Source organism: Argentina anserina, chromosome 3 (genome assembly GCF_933775445.1).
Source record: "Argentina anserina chromosome 3, drPotAnse1.1, whole genome shotgun sequence".
Classification (NCBI taxonomy): domain Eukaryota; kingdom Viridiplantae; phylum Streptophyta; class Magnoliopsida; order Rosales; family Rosaceae; genus Argentina; species Argentina anserina.
The window spans coordinates 18,317,721-18,336,201 of record NC_065874.1 but is presented as its reverse complement, the minus strand read 5'-3'; the positions used below and the strand labels follow the sequence as shown (position 1 = coordinate 18,336,201).

Genomic DNA, 18,481 nt, shown 5'->3' with positions numbered 1-18,481 from the left:
ATTCAAATGATAATCCCTCCCTCATTCTGGTTTCTTCAGCATCTTCACCAATCACCGTCGAATTTCCACAATAGCAAAATGACGACCTCACCAAATCCAGATGAGTTGCCGATCAACAAAACAAATTCCAAATATGATACCGCCACCTGTCATTATAGCCTCCGCCTTGGTCGAGGTACTCTTCCTCTGCTCGGGCTCTTCGCCACCGCCGCTGTGGGTGGACGAGCCGTGTTAGAACTTGACAGCACCTAGTCGTGATTAAGACCTCGTTGACATTGGGATTCGGTTCTTGTTGGCGTCGGGTTCAGACCTCGCTCGTCGGCGTTGGTGTTTGAATCTAGTCGGCGTTGCGAGAGAGAGAGAGAGAGAGAGAGAGAGAGAGAGAGAGAGAGAGAGATGAGTTAGATTGTGAGACTGAGAGGCAAAGGAGAGGAAGCAGTTAATTGAAAGTGAGGGCGTAAACGTCTTTTCTGGATTAGTCAACTTTTTAGCATTTTTTGTGCAAATGATCATTTCCACTTGATTATAATCATAATTAGTAATAATCGCACATTAAAATACGCACATAATCAACCGTACGTACGAATTGAACAATTTTTTTTTTGATTATGAGTAGTTCATTAATAGTAAGTAGTTTTTTAATAGAGACAAACCCAAAGCCAGAAAGGCCCAATACAAAGAAGATAGATAAGTTCATATCCACTACCTCCATAAGAGATAGGGATCGACTGAAACCTGATACATGCAAAAAGACTTCCGACCGAGAGCAGCTGGAATCAGACAAGGCTAGCATGAGGCCAGGGGAGCCCATCGTTGCGCAGAACAAGAGTCAAGGATGGTAAACTGATATTAACGTGCAATGTTATCTCATGAGGAAATTTATTGATAGTAAGTTAGTAACCATCAGAAATTCAGATAACTTACCAGCTGATATTAACGTACGCACATGATCGAATACATACGTTCTCAGATTCCGGTAAACTGCATTATTATACCCCGATCGTAATAACATGGTGTGGCTCATTATTCACTGATTTTTCTTGGTCCCCTGTGACTGTAGGCTTAACATCCTTAAAATATGCTTGAATGACTAATTTATGCACAGCCTCAGTAATTCTTTTCGTACATGTGATAAAGGCTTGGTCACCTGGTTGCTGACAAAGGCTTGATCTTATAACAGCTTTAAGTTCTTTGCACTACAACAAAATGGAGCAATAGCAATATTATGGTCACATATCATGTGTTGCCAATAGAGGTGTTGCAATCAAAAAAACATGCCACATCTAAACACATGTAACTTATTCTCTATAAAATATTGTAAAAAGCCACATTTGTTGAGATATGTTGTTGGAGAGGAGAAATCCTACAACTAAGAAGTGACAAAAAAAATAAAGTTTATAAGTGGGTGGATAATACCCAATTGTACCGAGGCCTTTTGTGATTAAAACCCAACACCTGTGAGGTGGCTAAGTTGAGACAATATCGGTACAGTTGGTCTATAGGCCACGCTTGTCGCTATTTAACATGGTATCTGAGCAGGTCCCTCTCCAGTCGCGCCTCCAATTTATTGTGGGCCCGAGTTTGGTGCCACTTTGTCATGGGCCCAAGATGGGTGTCATTATCATGTCATCGGAGAGTTTCCGATTGGATGGTCACCACGTGTCATTGGTTACTGGACCTTAGTTTATTTCGTCCCAGTATGTGAGATGTTAATCTGTCACGTGCAGACCTAAAAATTAGGTTGCACGTGAGGGGGTGTGTTGGAGAAGAGAGATCTTACATCTAAGAAGTGACAAAAAAATAAAGCTTATAAGTGAGTGGATAATACCCAATTGTACCGAGACCTTTTGTGATTAAAACCCAACACATGTGAGGTGGGTAAGTTGAGACAATATCGGTACAGTTGGTCCATGAACCACGTTTGTCGCTGTTTAACATGTGTGGCATGTTTTTGGGATTGCAACACCTCTATTGACAACACATAATATGTGGCTATAGTGTTGATATTCCCCCATTTTGTTGTAGTGTCGGCAGCGTCTTTTGACATAGCAATGTGAGGCTCGTCTGAGAATGATTTGGTCATATTTCTCATTGAAGTTGCTAACTCCTTCAATGCTGTCCCACATCCTGAACTTATAACTACTCTTGGCCCTTCTATAATTCTCTTAACTGCCTGTGGTGCCTATAATTAATTAAGAATTAACAGTCACAGATATAAGCCAGATTATATATGATTGTACTGTGTATAATAACAGGGTAAATTGATAAAAAGTGCATGGTTATGATATATACTTGGGTTTCAGATGTATGGTAGTTGTTAAGAGCTTCAATTTTGAATGCACATTGGCGAATTAGGGTTCCAAGTTTCAGGTATTGTTCCCAGGGAGGACGAAACCTGAATCTCCCATGGCGCGGTTCCCATCTTGCCAAATTAGCATGGAGAATATCAAGAAGGCCGGTTAACCTAATTTAGCTTAATACAACGCAATATTTGTGGCAGTTGTACGTATTCTCAATCAGCTTGATGATTTGTTCTTACCATGGTGTTTTCACTGCCTTTCGATGTAAGAACACTTTTATATCCCTCAAGAGAAGATGAGTTTTCTGTGGTTTGCCCATCCTCAGGCAAATTAAAGTATTCATCTCCGAATCCTGTAATTATATATGCATGCAAGAACGTACGTAAATTTTAGTTAATGACTTCAAAGTTTCTTCGTAGTAATTTAAACGATTAAAATAAGAAGGTATATTGAGTCATAAATGAATATATCCGTCTTCATATACGAACATATAGTGAAGCTAGATTTTGATTATATACATAGTGCACACAGTGGCAAATCGATCTTACAAATATTAAGACCGAAACATCAATCATAAGTTGAAAAATAAAAGACACTAATATTGTATTAATAAAAAAACTCTTATTCAACAGCTTCAAAAGATTCCAAAATTCAGTTTAAGATAAAACATAAATGTTTCAATTCAAAACTTCAAAGAGATGAATAAAATACAATATATAGTAGTTATCCATCAAAACAAAGCTCGTCGTTTTTGCATATCTAAAAAATCATCAATTATTGAATCAATGGTGAATTTTTCTACAATGTCTTTCTCAATATACATCATCGCGTCGGTAAGAAAATCACTATCCATTCGGTTACGAAGGCTTGTTTTGACTATATGCATAGCAAAAATCGATATACATATATACACATAGAGTTTGTGGCTACTTTAACTCTAAACCCAATTACATAAGGATTATAATTTTATTTTTACTAATATTATATTACTTGTTTTCCTATCTCTTCAGCCTCTGCCGACTCATGCAGACCCCCTGCAGCCCCTGCCCCTACAGACCCCCGCAACCCCTACCCCTCCACAGGTTCTCCTCTGCATTCGCTCCGTAAAAACATTTTTTTACCCCGCATCAAAGCATTCAAGATTGCTCCCCCCGCATATTTACCCATGAAACGCGAACTTCAAAAGGAAAGTCTTCGCTCAAGAGAAGCTACTCCCGTCTTCTCCACACGTTCAAATGTAAATTTTTCATTAACGTTCCCACTTTTGAACATATAGATATATTATTCGGGCGCTATTAGCTTTCTTCTTGTCTTCATTCCGACCTTTCTTATAACGCCGATGAGACTATAGAGGAATGAGTTTCCCCTCTTGGTCGATGTTTTTTTTGTGTGACGGTCCTGGGGGAGTCACGATTGTTTTGAATGGGAAGTTAATCGATTTTCGTGCGGTCGTTTGAGTGCACCGTTGTTTTGGGTGCGATCGTGAGTATCGCCGTTAGCATCGATTTTTCTTGTGACCGTATACGTCACCCCTTCTAATTCCTATTATACTTGAATCTAATCAATTCCATATTTGTTTTTATAGATGTCATCACCATCTCGACCGGAATATGGCCTTCTTGATCTAGAAGGCAAGGAATACCATCGCTGGGTTTTCGACATGGAGCTCGCTTTCGAGAGCCGATGGTTCGAAGACATGTTTGCCGACCCTCCTACTGATTTCCCACCCATGGCCAAGCTCTCATCTTCATGAGACGTCACATCCATGCCACTCTTAAGAGGTAATACTTGAACGTAAAAGATTCTAAATAATTATGGGACAAACTACGCTTGCGGTACAACAACGTTCATGATAAGCTTCTCCCTGAATTGACCGTTAGATGGAATAACATCCGTCTATTGGACTATAAGAGAATGGATGATTTCAATCAGGATATGCTATGCCTACAGTCCAATCTTGGCACCGTTGGTGTCATCAAGACCTACCTAGATCTTCTCAATATGACATTGGACACGTTTCCAATCAACTATGAGGTTCAAGTTCATACGTACCGCACTCATATAGAAGAAGGGAAGATCCGGTCTTTCGCCGACTTAATGGCGCTCTTGGCTAAGAAGGAGGGGCATTCTGAGATCCTCCTCAACAATAACAATAGACTTGTTGGCACTAAAAAGATTTCTACGCCACAATCTATAGGAAAGCTCATAAGGAAAATAATCAATCAAGGAACGCTCCATACTAGTATCAAAACAATAACTCTCCTGGTGGGAGGCAACAAGGATGATCTTGACCCAAGTCCAATATTTGGACTCGTGATGGTAGCGGTGCCGCACCCTCCCGGGGAGGCCGTGTGCCTCCTCATGCCTCCACTTCTGGTAATGCCAAGTCTCCATGCTTCAAATGTGGCTCATTCAAGCACTTTAATCGCGATTTCCGCGCTAGCAAAGAGATGTTCAAGGCATACTCCGCCTACAAAAAGTTTCTACAACCCGAATCAAATCATGTGGATGAGGACCCTGAGATCGAGACTCACCACATCTCCATGAAGCCCGAGCCCCTTGCTTCTAAGGCTAAGCCTCCGGCCCCTACCCGCACACTTTATGTGTGTTTTTACACCGTTTTGGATGGTTTCTACTACCCTCGTTTACTGTTTGGTATTTCACTGCTTCAATACCATATTTTCCAACTCTTTAGTTGAAGAATGTAGTACTATTGCCATGTGATACATTCGATGGGATCACACTTTGTTTCTATTCCCTTCTTATAATATCCTACGACGTATTGTATAAAATTGTTCCCGTGTCGTTGACTCTCTTAATTTTCATTTTGTAGATGTCCCGCGGAGAAATCGAATGTCTAGCTGATTGCGGAACCACCCACATTATCCTACGACACATGCAGTTGTTCACAGATTTAGTGTTTTCGACTTATTCGATGACTACAATGATTGGCTCGAAATCCATCATTCAAGGAAGAGGCACCGCTTCTTTTATGTTGCCTAATGGTACGACTCTTAACGTCGTTGACGCTCTTTATGCGCCGAAGTCTCCCCGCACCTTGCTAAGTTTTAATGACATACGTGCCAATGGTTTTCACCTCGATACTTATCTTGAGAATGGAGAGGAATATCTTTGTGTTACCTTAGAGAAGATGAAGAGTCTCAGAAATGGTTTGTATCTTACTTCCATTCGAATCTTTGAATCATATGCGGTTGAATGCATATTTTGTGATTCAGACTCTTATATGTTTGGCATGCCCGACTTGGGCACTCGGGACGTGATATGATGATTATAATTGTTAAGAATTCACATGGTCATCCATTTTTCAAGTCTCGGAAGCGATTGGAGGATCACTTCACCCGTGCCTACCCGTGCACCGCACGGTGTGGCCGAGTTTGGCTCTCTCGGCAGCTCCACGGCTTTCATGCCGTCGGTGGCGGCATCCCTTCCTTCACAGGAGCTTGTGATGTGTCCCGTGCTTTCTAATGTCTCCATGGAAATTTCTGATGTTAATCGCTCGTTTTGCAAAGCTTGTTCTCTTGTTCAATTTCAAAGAAGTCATTCTTTTGATAAAGATTCGACCGAGAACATTCCATTCTTACAACGTATCCAAGGTGACATTTGTGGATCTATTCAACCAGAATGCAGACCTTTTTGATATTTTATCATATTGGTTAATGCATCGACGCGTTGGTCACACGTCGCTTTGCTATCCACAAGGAATGCTGCAGTTGCTAAGTTATTAGTTGAGATCATCAAACTTCGGGCTCACCACCCCGACTATCCTATTAAATCCATTCGTTTGGATAATGCTGGAGAATTCACCTCCAAAACTTTTGATGATTACTGCATGTCTATTGGGATCGAAGTTGAACATCTCGTTCCTCATGTTCATTCATATAACGGTCTAGCAGAGACTACTATCAAGCGTATTCAGCTTGTTGTATGGGTACTAACCTGCCAGTCTCTACGTGGGGATATGCAGTGTTTCATGCAGCGATACTTATTTGTTTCAAACCCATGGCTAACCAAGACTTTAGTGCGTACCAGATGGTAACTGGTTACGAACCCAATATTTCACACTTATGCATTTTTAGTTGCACCATCTGTATGCCTATTACGCCTCAACTGCGTACTAAGATGGGTCCTCCGAAACGATTTGGTATCTATGTTGGCTATAATTCCCCAACGATTTTCCGCTGCTTAGAACCAACCACCGGAGATCTCTTTACTGCAAGATTTGCAGATTGTCACTTTGATGAGACATGCGTCCTGTCATTCGGGGGAGATGGGAATGTTATCTTTCCAATTGAATGTTAGGAATTGACGTAGTGTGTCCCCACTATGTCTCATTATGATCTTCGCACTGCTCAAAGTGAGTTAGAAGTGCAACGCATTATTGACCTCTAGAAAGTCGCGGATTCGATGCCCGACGACTTTGTAGATATTGCTAAAGTGACGAGATCAAACATACATGCTGCAAATGTACCGGGCCAGTTGGATGTCCCGAAATACGAGCGTGGAAGACAAGCTCCTGGACCTACCAACGTTGGCACTGCCCCTGACAGTGGGACGGAGGTCGGTGGCGGGACCACTGTACGCCGTGGTGTTGCAGGCGCCCCTTATGGAGACAATGCCGAGATGGCCCGGCATGGAGCAGCTTCGGCCTCAGCTCCTCAAAGGAAAAGGGGGAGACATATTACCTCTAGGGATTCAAAGCCTAGAAAGAAGCGATTGACCAAGGCACAACGCGTCATCAATGATGAATCACCATCGTATGAAGTTGTCTCTGATTACAACTATGTCCATGAAACAACTCAAGTGTTACCATGGGACGCTATGAAACCTTGTTTTTTGCAAGAGAACAATGAAATCTCAGTGAACTACACAAATGAGCAATCGGTCCGAAACCGAGCCACTACATGCATTGATGACGTTTTCACTTATTCCGTCGCACATAAGATCATATCTGAAGACGACGTTGCACCTCGCTCTGTAGCTGAATGCGAACGCAGAGCATATTGGCCAAAGTGAAAGGAAGCAATCCAGCCAGAACTTGACTCATTAGCGAAGAGAGAAGTCTTCAGAAAGGTTGAATTGACTCATAGAGATGTCATACCAGTTAGACATAAATGGGTCTTCGTTCGTAAGCGTAATGAGATGAACGAGATCGTGCGGTATAAACCAACACTGGTGGTGCAAAGATTCTCACAACAACCTGGCATTGACTATGAATAAACTTATTCTCCTGTTATGGACAGTATTACCTTCCGCTACCTCATTAGTCTGGTAGTGTCCGAAAGACTAAACATGCAGCTTATGGATGTTGTCACAGCTTATCTCTATAGGGATCTTGACGCAGAGATATACATGAAAGCTCCAGATGGACTACCTTTACCTCCATCAAGTGCCTCCAGCCCACGGAGTGCTCATGCAGTTAGATTACGTCGTTCGTAGTACGGGTTGAAGCATTCCGGAAGAATGTGGTACAATCAGTTGCATCGATACTTGGTGAGAAGAGGTTATAAGAATGATGAACTATGCCCATGCGTGTTCATACGAAAGACAAATTACGGATTCATCATCGTTGCGGTTTACGATGATGACATGAATATAATTGGTACTCTTGATGAGATTGAAGAGACCATGTCTTATTTAAAGTCAGAATTTTCAGATGAAGGACCTAGGGAGGACGAAATTCTGTCTCGGCCTTGAGCTTGTGCATAGGGCCGACGACATCTTAGTCCACCAGTCGAATTACATGCAGAAGATGTTTCGACGTTTTCAATATGGATCTATGCAGTCCATTGTCTACTCCCATGGTCGTTCGAAGTCTAGATATCAAGAATGATCCATTCCGTCCTAACGAGGATAATGAAATAGTTCTTGGTCCTGAAGTTCCATATCTTAGTGCAATTGGGGCACTATTGTATCTTGCTCAATGCACTAGACCGGACATATCTTTCGCAGTGAACTTATTAGGTAGATTTAGCTCCGAGCCTACGTACGTCATTGGAATGGAATCAAGCATTTGTTTCGGTACTTGAAAGGTTCCCTTGATATGGGATTGTTCTACCCCTATTGTAGAGAGAACACCGCCACTGTATCTCCTCACACCACCGCCGTCGTCAACCCCGGCCTTGCCGGCTGCCATGGCGTGGAGACCGTGCACGGTGGCGAGAGCAGCAACCGGTCCAGTGCAGCTTCTTCCAAATAACTTGTTAGTTGGTTATGCCGACACAGGGTACCTCTCTGACCCTCATAAGGCTCGTTCTCAAACCGGTTATGTGTTTACCATTGGGAATACGACAATATCTTGGAAAACCACGAAGCAAACTCTTATTGCTATTTCTTCGAATCATGCGGTGATTATTGCTCTCCATGAAGCAGTTAAAGAATGTGTTTGGCTACGATCACTCATTCGTCATATTCGTGATTCTTGTAGATTAGTCTCTACAACTGATCAACCTATGCGCATTTATGAAGAGAATTCTGCTTGCATAGAGCAGACAAAGTTAGGTTTCATCAATAGAGACAACACCAAGCATATTTCGCCCAAGTTCTTCTACAACGTTCAATAACAGAAGTTCTTAAATGTTCAGACCAATCAAGTGAGTTCAGAATCCAATGTTGCGGATTTGTTCACCAAGTCTTTGCCTAAATCTACTTTTGTGAAACATGTGAAGAGCATTGACATGCGTCGTTTATCATAACTTTAGAGTTTGGTAGACTTCAGGAGGAGTCTACATCACATGTTAAGATCTTTAAGTAGTTGGTGCGCTGTGCTATTTTTCCCTTCGATCAAGCTTTTGTTTTACCCAAGAGGTTTTTGTTTTGATTAGCAAGGTTTTTACCAAGGCAACGTTGTGCATCATGCAATCTAAGCATGCGACACAAGGGGGAGTGTTCCGAGAGAATTACTATTTTACCATTGTGTGTGTCCTAGCTTAATAGGTTTCTGTTAGGAGATAGATTAACATCTCTGTAATAAATTAGGACTCTGAATCCTACGAGATTGTAGTTTTGTAATGCCTATATATAAGCCCCCATATAATTCAATAATACACAATTATTTCATCATGCATCACCTATATAATATTTGAATTGTAAAAATCTGAGGTGGGTCCCGACCCGGATGGGCCTGTAAGTGGCTCCGCCCTTGAGTGCACATGATTCCTGACTTCGTGTATCTGTATACTTACGTGATTGTTTTTCTTGGATCAAATACGTGAAAATTAAAACAGAAAATTTCTAATGGAAAGATGCATGGTATGGAACTACGGACCTTTTAAAAATTGGCAAGCTTAGCTTTTCCATGTTAGTAGCAATCCGATTGTGAAGCTCCACCCCAATCCACACTGGACGAATGAAAACACAAACAGCAACAGCAGTACAGCCTTCAATGGTGATGGTAGTTACCCTCTCGAATCCCATGTGTATAACCTCATCGTCACGATAGCCGGATACGGATATCAGGCAGAATGTCACATTGAATATCAGCCCATAATCGTGTCTAGCCTTAATTAAGATACAAAATTATAGCATACATAGGATTTATAAATTAATTTCCATATCGATAAGTACGTACGTACCTTTATGAAGACAAAGAGAGCAAATAAGTATAGGCCCTCCATCATGTCCAGACAGAGTTGCTAATCGATGAGCTCCAACCTGAAGAGCACCAGCTACTAGAGTTGCCATCATTCTATTCAAACCTCGTCCTATCGTCTCCCCTGATCGAGAAGATTTCAAATGATACAAGACGTATGTGCGGGTTCGTTTGAAATTAAATTAAAACCTTAGATAAATAACGTTGATGTACGTGGATGTGGTACAAACTTACCAACAGAAAATTCAAAAACGACCACAATTGTCAGAATAGCCCACGTAGCAGCAAGACCAAAACCGTCAGTGGTTCAATGTAGAATAACATGGACACCAATGTAAGAGCCGGTGCCACTTTGAAAGAATGAACAATCCTTCTTGGATCATCTTGGCCCAGTTTCTTTAACATCAAGCTTAACTTATGTCAGTACAAAATAGTTGGCAATTCCTTAATGACCAAAACACATATGGTCAAACCCCAAAGAAGATAAGTCAATATTAAAAGTCCACGCACTTGGCCCAAGTTGGCCCATGGTCCTTAGGTAAAACATGCACATGCATCTCATGGTTTTTAAAGAGGATTGCAAAAATGTCTTGTATCTTTGCTAGGATATCGAGCATGTTTTGTATTCTGTTTCTGGATTGTCACTGAGTCATTGTACTTGTCTAAGTTTCTTAGACTCGTGTCTTAGAATCTAACCTTATGAAAGGTTTCCGTGCACCTCAAGCTTGTAAGTTCAGCCAAGCAATTCATCTGTCTTGGTGTTTCAGTTTGGTCTTGGATGAGAGTTCCCTTTCAATTCAGTCTCAAATACGTTGAGATCCTAAATCCATAATATACTGATCTATGCTCTTTGTTAGATCATGTTTAGAGATAGGGTCAAGTCGCTATTGACCATTTGTCTTGTGTTGGCTTGGTCATCACGTAAAAAATAAAATGATCTTAATTGGTTTTGTCTTATTGTTAACGGTGTTTAGCAAATTCTATTACATGTCATTTTCATAACCTTGGGAACTATTGAAATTGGATTTAGTGTGCTGGCAGTTGAAGGTTACCAAAGGGCTGTATATCCTCCGTTTATGGAGCTTGTGGCTACATGTTTGGTGGTGGAGAAAATTGATAATTTGCATTTTCTTTTAACCCAAGTATTTTTGCATGTTCCTAATGCCTTGAGTCTTCTTTTGTTTATTGTAAATCTCAAGGGTTAAACACACAACAAAACATCTTTTACATATTATTCATGTCATTACATACCATGGCGGATTGGTAGTGCAACTGGCTCACGAGAAGTCTTTCCAAGTAGGGCTAGTTATCAATTAATTGGTATATGTTTGTTTAGCTTCAATGTAGATTTCATTGTGTAAACACTTGAGAGACATGTGAGGTAGCTAGGGCAATCTAGAGATCGACTAGGTAGTGTCTTAGATAAGATACAAGGATGACTTGATATTCTGATGTTGTTACAAACTTGTAAATGGTGTATTAGTATATAGTGAAAATCTTTGTCCCTAAAGTGTTAGAGGCACGCCGTTTTTCTCTATGAATTCAGGATTTATGCGAGTAAAAAACATCAGTGTTGTGCGATTGTTTACAGCTTTCATTTCATTATTCGTTGAACTATATCCCTGAATAGCTTCATGCTACCACACTTGTGATATTCCTCAACACAAATTACCACGAAAAAGTTGTCATAATCCTATCACCCCCTCTAGGACCATCAATTAACTATCCTCCCCCCTAACCCCTCGAAGAGTCCAGCATCTTTAACCTGAGCATGGTCCTTATAAGAAGATGCCATGGATGTCAGTGCTGTAGCTAATGGAATTAATCTAGCTGCCGAATAGAGAGAAGACATCTCTCTACCTAGTACAGTACATGGTCGGTGAGAAATTAGAAAGAGTGGTTTGAGTCTGAGAGAGAGCAACGTAGTCTTATATTTATCAGTTAGAGCTAGCAGAATAGTAGGGCAAAATTCAACTTATAAAATATGTTCACATGCCTTGTGGGGGAAAATTCTACAGTACTGGTGGGTATTAGATATTGAGGTTTTTTGAATATTTTTGACCATTGGATCTATTTTATATCTAACGGTCCTAAATATTTAGAGAAAGGGAGGAACTGGATGACCGGGTCACCAATTCGTGATTAAAAGAACAAAGAACCAAATTGTGTTCGCTGCGAGGAGGAAGAAGAGAAGCAGAAGTTCTCAGTAGAAGGAGGAGAAAAAGATAGAAACCAAAATGATCCTTATATAGTTTGGTGCCGCAACACTTCTCCCATTTGGATCAAACCTTGTTATCGATCATCTCCATCGGCTGCTTCTCCTTTATTTGCGTCCCCCAATTTCGCCACCGCTGTCATTGTCATCTCCTGCCCCATCGGGTTTGAGTCCTGAACGGCACCACTAACGGAGGTGCCGTCCGATTAAGGTAACCACACCTTTTATTTTGAATCTCTAGGGTACCGGTGGGGTTCCTTTGAGAGGTGAAACCTATGAACTATTTTATAAAATTAAGGTAACAACACCAGCGCAGTGAGTTCATTATTTCACTCATGTTTTAGCAATTTGGCATAGTATGTGTTTATATGTGTGTCTGTCTTGTACTTTCCATCAAAAATAAGAAATTTGGGAGCTAGACTGAACCTATGAACTGTTTTATCCCTGGGACTAGATCACTCTCACCAAGTTGCAATTGTTAAGAGAAAACTTGATTGGTGGTTGCTTTGTGAACTGCACTATTTTAGTGAGCCAAAAGCAGAAGGTCATTGTAACCAACAGTCATGGTGAAAAGCTTGCCGGCTTATTAAATGAAACCGGTTCAAAGGCGATAGTGATCTTTTGCCATGGAGCTCGAGCCTCCAAGGTTGGGATTTAACCATTTTGTGATTGTTTTTTTGTCTTTCTCATGCTTATTTTTTCCAGATTGACTAGGAATGACTAGATGTATTTGACCCATTTGAGTTGTTTTCTCATAGAATTTAATGATTGCCACATTGATGAATTTCAGTATAATGTAGTACCTCATTTCATTCTGTTTGGGTAAACTTTTATAGCTTGTATTTCTTGATTTTCTAGGCTCATTTTATTATTGAGAACCTTGTTGTTGCATTGGAAAAGGCTAAGTTAGTGGTATTTGATTCATGTAAACATCTTGACCTTAGCTGGTTTTGTGATAATTCAGTGTACACCTCTTTGATAGATCTCTTACTCGTAGTTGTATCAAAAAACAAATTGTCACATGAGGAGAGAAACTGATTGAGTTGTGTTCTTTTGGTTTTCAGAGAGAGTGATGGGACCTTTCAGTTTGATCACATGATTAGAGAAGCTGATGGCGTTTAATGTTGTAATCTAACACTTCTCTGGAACAAACCACGTGGTCAGTGCAATTTGGGCATAGTAAAGGTATGTAGATGTCTTTGTTACTTGATACATCCATAACTGATGATTATGGATGAAACAATATTTAGAGTACTGTATTGCTACACAATGTTACTTCAGGTGGTGGTGATGTGCTTATGTATGCTTCTAAGTATCACAATATTTCTATAGTTGTCAAAGCTTCTGCACGCTATGAGACTAACTATGTAATAAACACGATCAATGACATAGTAGAAACTCAGATTGTGTACAATCACTTCATCCCACTTCGATTTTATAGGCAAGTATGAAAGTTGTGTGTAAATGAAATGGTCATACTTGTACATTATGTCAGTGATGAATCTTTCTATATATTGTAATTTATATTCTTTTGTATTGTTGCTTTCGCATATTTATTTATTATTTGCATTGCAGAACTATTAGTCTTGCAATGCCATCGGCCGAGGTTCTTGCAGCTATAGCCAAATGGAGAGAGGCACAAGCTAAGAAGGATAGGTTAGCCTATAAAAAGTGTTAAGTAGATGTTTTCTTCATATAATTCTTATTTTTTCGTAGAATGAATTATGTATTTGGTGATTGTGATGACATGATGTGTTAATTTTAAATACATTAATGTGTAGGGAAGTTGAGTTAGAAGAAGATGCAGAAATCTTTACAAAGCGCCCACAACATGATGTTGTTGATGAAGTTGATTCAAATATTGAAGATGAATCTTTTGAAAAGGTATGTCTACTTGAGCATACTGTTGGTTTTCTTTATATTTTTGTATTTTTGTATTTTTATATTTTTGTAATAATAATTCGTTTATGTTATTAATAATATAATAAAATTGCAGATGTTAGAGGAAGACTTAGATGAACCTGAACAAGAGGTGACACATAATAGTTCGCAGTATAATGGTATCAAATATGATAAGTTGTTATCAGAAGATCTTATAGGCGTTGAGTTTGTAACTATTGAAGAGGCAGAGGATTTTTACTATGCTTATGCTAAATCAATGGGTTTTGATGTTAGAAGAGATGACAAGAGAACAAGTTCAAGAACTGGGAGAATCACTATCCGCAGTTGGGTTTGTTCAGCCGAGGGGCAAAGACGACAAAACAATATGGACAATAGAAAGAGAGTCCGCATGCCAAAGAAATTGACTAGGTTCGGTTGCCCATGTATGTTCAAGATAAGGTTCTTAGATATTGTGTAGTCCGAAAAAGTTCAAAGATATTGTCTCCAGATATTGTCTAAAGCGCAAATTGCTGCAGTCAATGAAATGGGATTTGGCACCTTGTTGGAATTAGCATGCACTACAATACGTCATGAATTGTGTAGCTGGTTGATAGAGAAATTTGATGAACAAAATCATACAATTGAGTTCCATTTCAACATATCATGAGTGTACCAGAAGGTGGAACGAGTGTTGAGTTTAGTGGTTCCACCGAGAACTCTTTTACAAAGTTTTTTATTGGAGATTCTGACAGTATATCAATGCCATTAGTAATTCAGAAGTTAGATGAAGCGGGTACATCAGATGACAATTTCAGAGTAGGTTTTATGTTGTTGGTGTTGGGTACGTTACTTTGTCCAGGTACGTCAACAAGTATTGATCCGAAGTATATTCAACCATTAAGTGATCCAAAGAAGATTAAATCTTTCAATTGGGCAAGCTATGCTTTCGACTTTTTGGTGGACAGTGTCCGATCTTACAAGGCAAAGAAGTCAAGGTACATGTGTGGCTGTGTCCTTTTTTTCTAGTTGTATTATTTCAACAGTATCGCGTATGGGAGAGTCCTTACATACTGTTCAAAGCCAACTGTTACAGTTTGGGGGGAGAAGGTAACATCAAAATTAATGAAGCATATTTCACGAAAAAAGGAAAATATTAATCTAGTTCCCGAAGTAGATTATGTGCCAAGGCATGAGCATCAAGTTGGAGATATGACTGCTTTGAGGAATGATATAGAATCTCTAAAGAATGTTAATTGTAATCTTCAGAAGTCAGTTGATGAGCTTAAAGGAGTTGTAAGAGAGTTTAGGGATGAATCGACTAAAGCATATGATGAGCTCAAAAACGCTTTCAGTAGTCCCTTAATTACAAAATCTTTGGGGGAACTACAAGAGGGATTTTTTAAGGCAGTCAATGAACTTAAAATCAGTGTGAGGGAGCTTACTGAAAAGGTGGCACAAAATCATACTGACAAAGTCAGAGAAGATGGATATGATTTTGAACAAAATGAGCATACATTCGAGTCACCATGTGTGAATGAAGATGTGCCTCCTTTTTCATCTAAGATATTGAGCGATGACAACTTTGACGGCCCACAACGCAAGGTACTTTTTGGATTCCTTAGATTGTAGTTTATATACTTTTTTTTATGAGTTAAATTGCATGCTAATTATTTATGTTTTAAACTTACAGGTTAGAGAACTAGAGAAAAAAAACATTGTATTGAAGCAGAAGTCCACATCAAGTGATATGAGTCCTAAGAATCTCCGCCGCACTATCGAAAGGAAGCCTGGTCACCAAATATCAAGTCCATTTATGAACTTAGATGATTTGGATGAGGTGTGTAGAAAATTGGAATCTATGCTTATGGAGAAAAGCCAAAAGAGCTGCAAAATATTGGTCACTGCATGCTAATTATTTATGTTTTAAACTCACAGGTCAGGGAACTAAAGAAAAAAAACATTGTAGTGAAGCAGGAGTCCACATCAAGCGATATGAACTTAGATGATTTGGATGAGGTGGGTAGAAAATTGGAATTCATGACTGCAAAGCTTATGGATGAAAGGCCAAAAGAGTCGGTAAATATTGGTCCTTTCACAGGGTGTCAAGATCTCTATGATGACGATAGATATTTGATTGGATTTGTATTTCTGGAGCTAGAAAATCTAGAGTAAGTGGGCCTCAATTGATGCATGATCAATATCTAAAACTGTTTCTATCAATCTAAGTAATCTAACACAATCTTATATTTTTTTATATGCAGTTATATAGTATTCAAAACTGATGAGGAAGACCTTTCTCGTTCGAACATAAAATGCTTAGAGCCAGAAAAACTTGTTATATCTCCGGTATGACTATACTTACATTATGTCAACAATAGATATAAGAGTTTACTTAACTCTTGTATTTTTTTTATACACAGATTATAAATTCAGCGTTCAGTCTTCTTAGAGATTACAATTCTTCTACATGGTATTACACTACATACTTTGTGGTATGATCTATACTTTGTGATTTCACAAGTGTACATTTTTTCTTTTGACATATCCCTTATAATTACTAAGGTTAGTATGTTCATACAGACAGTGGCTATTAAGATTACCGAGAATGGAGGTGCTCAATTGTCAGATTTTGCTGTTAACTTAAAGAAGAAGTATAATAGGACACTAAAGTATACAAAAAGCTTAAATGATGTTGAAAAGGTATTGTAAAATAATTTTTTACATAAACATGCCAAATAATGATACTGTGCTAACACTTTATTTCTTGTAGATTTTTATCCCCTTCTTAGACCAGGGCACTAGCCCGCACCATTGGTTTTTCGCTGTGATTAAAGTAGCAGAAAAACGTGTAGAGATATGGGACACTTGTCCGAGCCGTTTACGCAATAACCCTCGAAAGGATCTTGTTTATTATATGGTATTGATAGAAATTTAGTTTTTAAGACATGATTATGTGTAAAATTTGCAAATATATTGGACATTAAACTTATGTTGTTGTTGTTGTTTTTTGAACTACAGCTTTTGGCATTGGAAAAATTATTTGAAATTGAAATCAAAAAGTGTTTTTGAGAAAGGATGGTCATTTTGTTCATTCAAGGTTTCTCGGGTCGATGACATTGAAATCCAAAAGAATAGCTTTGATTGTGGCATTTTGTTGCTTAGATACATTATACACTATGATAATCCGTTGAAAGATGAGGTATGTTAATTAACTTTTAATCACAAGCAATAATGTTTTCTTATCATACTCTTCTAATAAGCTGAATCAATACAGTTAGATTCTATCAATCGTCGCGTGCAACTTGCCCTTTGATTGTTACAACACCCAAAAAACCAAGCATTGATGAAAGTGATGAAGGCTTTGACTGATGGAGATGAAGAGGATGTTGGCAACAAAAAGATGAAGATAGAAGAGGAAAAACCAGCAAAACCAAAAAAGGGCCGTGGCCGTCCTCGTAATGAACAAAATAGAAAGCCTCCAAAATCCCGAAAATAGATCTACACCTGAACAATCTATTTTTTTTAAGGTACTGAAATAAGGACCTATATGACTTTTACATACAATATTTTACTTTTGTAGTGAGTTTTAATTCTTATAATGAATATTTATAATTCCTCAATATGTTCTCAACTGTCACATCTATTCAGCTATCTTACACTTTTTATATTTTAACCAAAAATTATGAGTTTGAATAGTATCTACAACACATTTTGTTTGAATAGTATCTACAACACATTTTGTTTGAATTATTATGTTATTTTCACTAATTATGTTAAACCACCAGTGTTGACTAACCATCCTAGAAGGTATTCTCATTCACGTAATAGAGCGTACGTCCATAGTTATCTAATTGGGCGTGTGTTGTGTAATGTTCATAGTTACGTTCACCGTTTTATTTATGGTAATTATAGGGTAATGACAGAAAATATAGGATCATCAATTATTTTTAAAAAAATGTCGATAACTTTGTGCCTGACGTGGTAGAATTTTAAAATATGGACAGAAATAGAGTATGAGTCCTTGTACATGTAATAGAGAGTTAGTTTGTGTAATTTTTATAATTGACAAACTTTTCACGTTATCTATAACGTTTTTACATATATAAGGACGGTAGATAAATTATTTTGTAATACATGTTATATGAGTTATAATTACAAGAGTACGACCATATTTACATATTCATGACTCATTTTACAAATTCGAAGATGAATGTATTCCAAAAGTGGTAATTTTTATTCTATATACACAAAAGAGTTCGTGTGACCAATTCATGTAATAGAGTTTTCAGTTGTGTAATTAGATGGTTTTATTTTGTAATATTCATTACTCAACAAATTATTACATTTTTCCACAATGTCATTACCAATAAGAGAACAATTCACACAAAATTTCTTAATAAATGTCATATAAATGTAATGACCATATGTACATGTTCCTGACTCATTTTACAAGTTTGAAGACAATTGAGTTGCAAA

General features: G+C 38.6%; 1 pseudogene; it reads right to left on the bottom strand.

Moving 5' to 3' along the window:
• Positions 1-989: 989 nt before the first annotated feature.
• On the bottom strand, positions 990-11,704 carry LOC126787212 (aluminum-activated malate transporter 2-like; annotated as a pseudogene).
• Between the last annotated feature and the right edge of the window lie 6,777 nt (positions 11,705-18,481).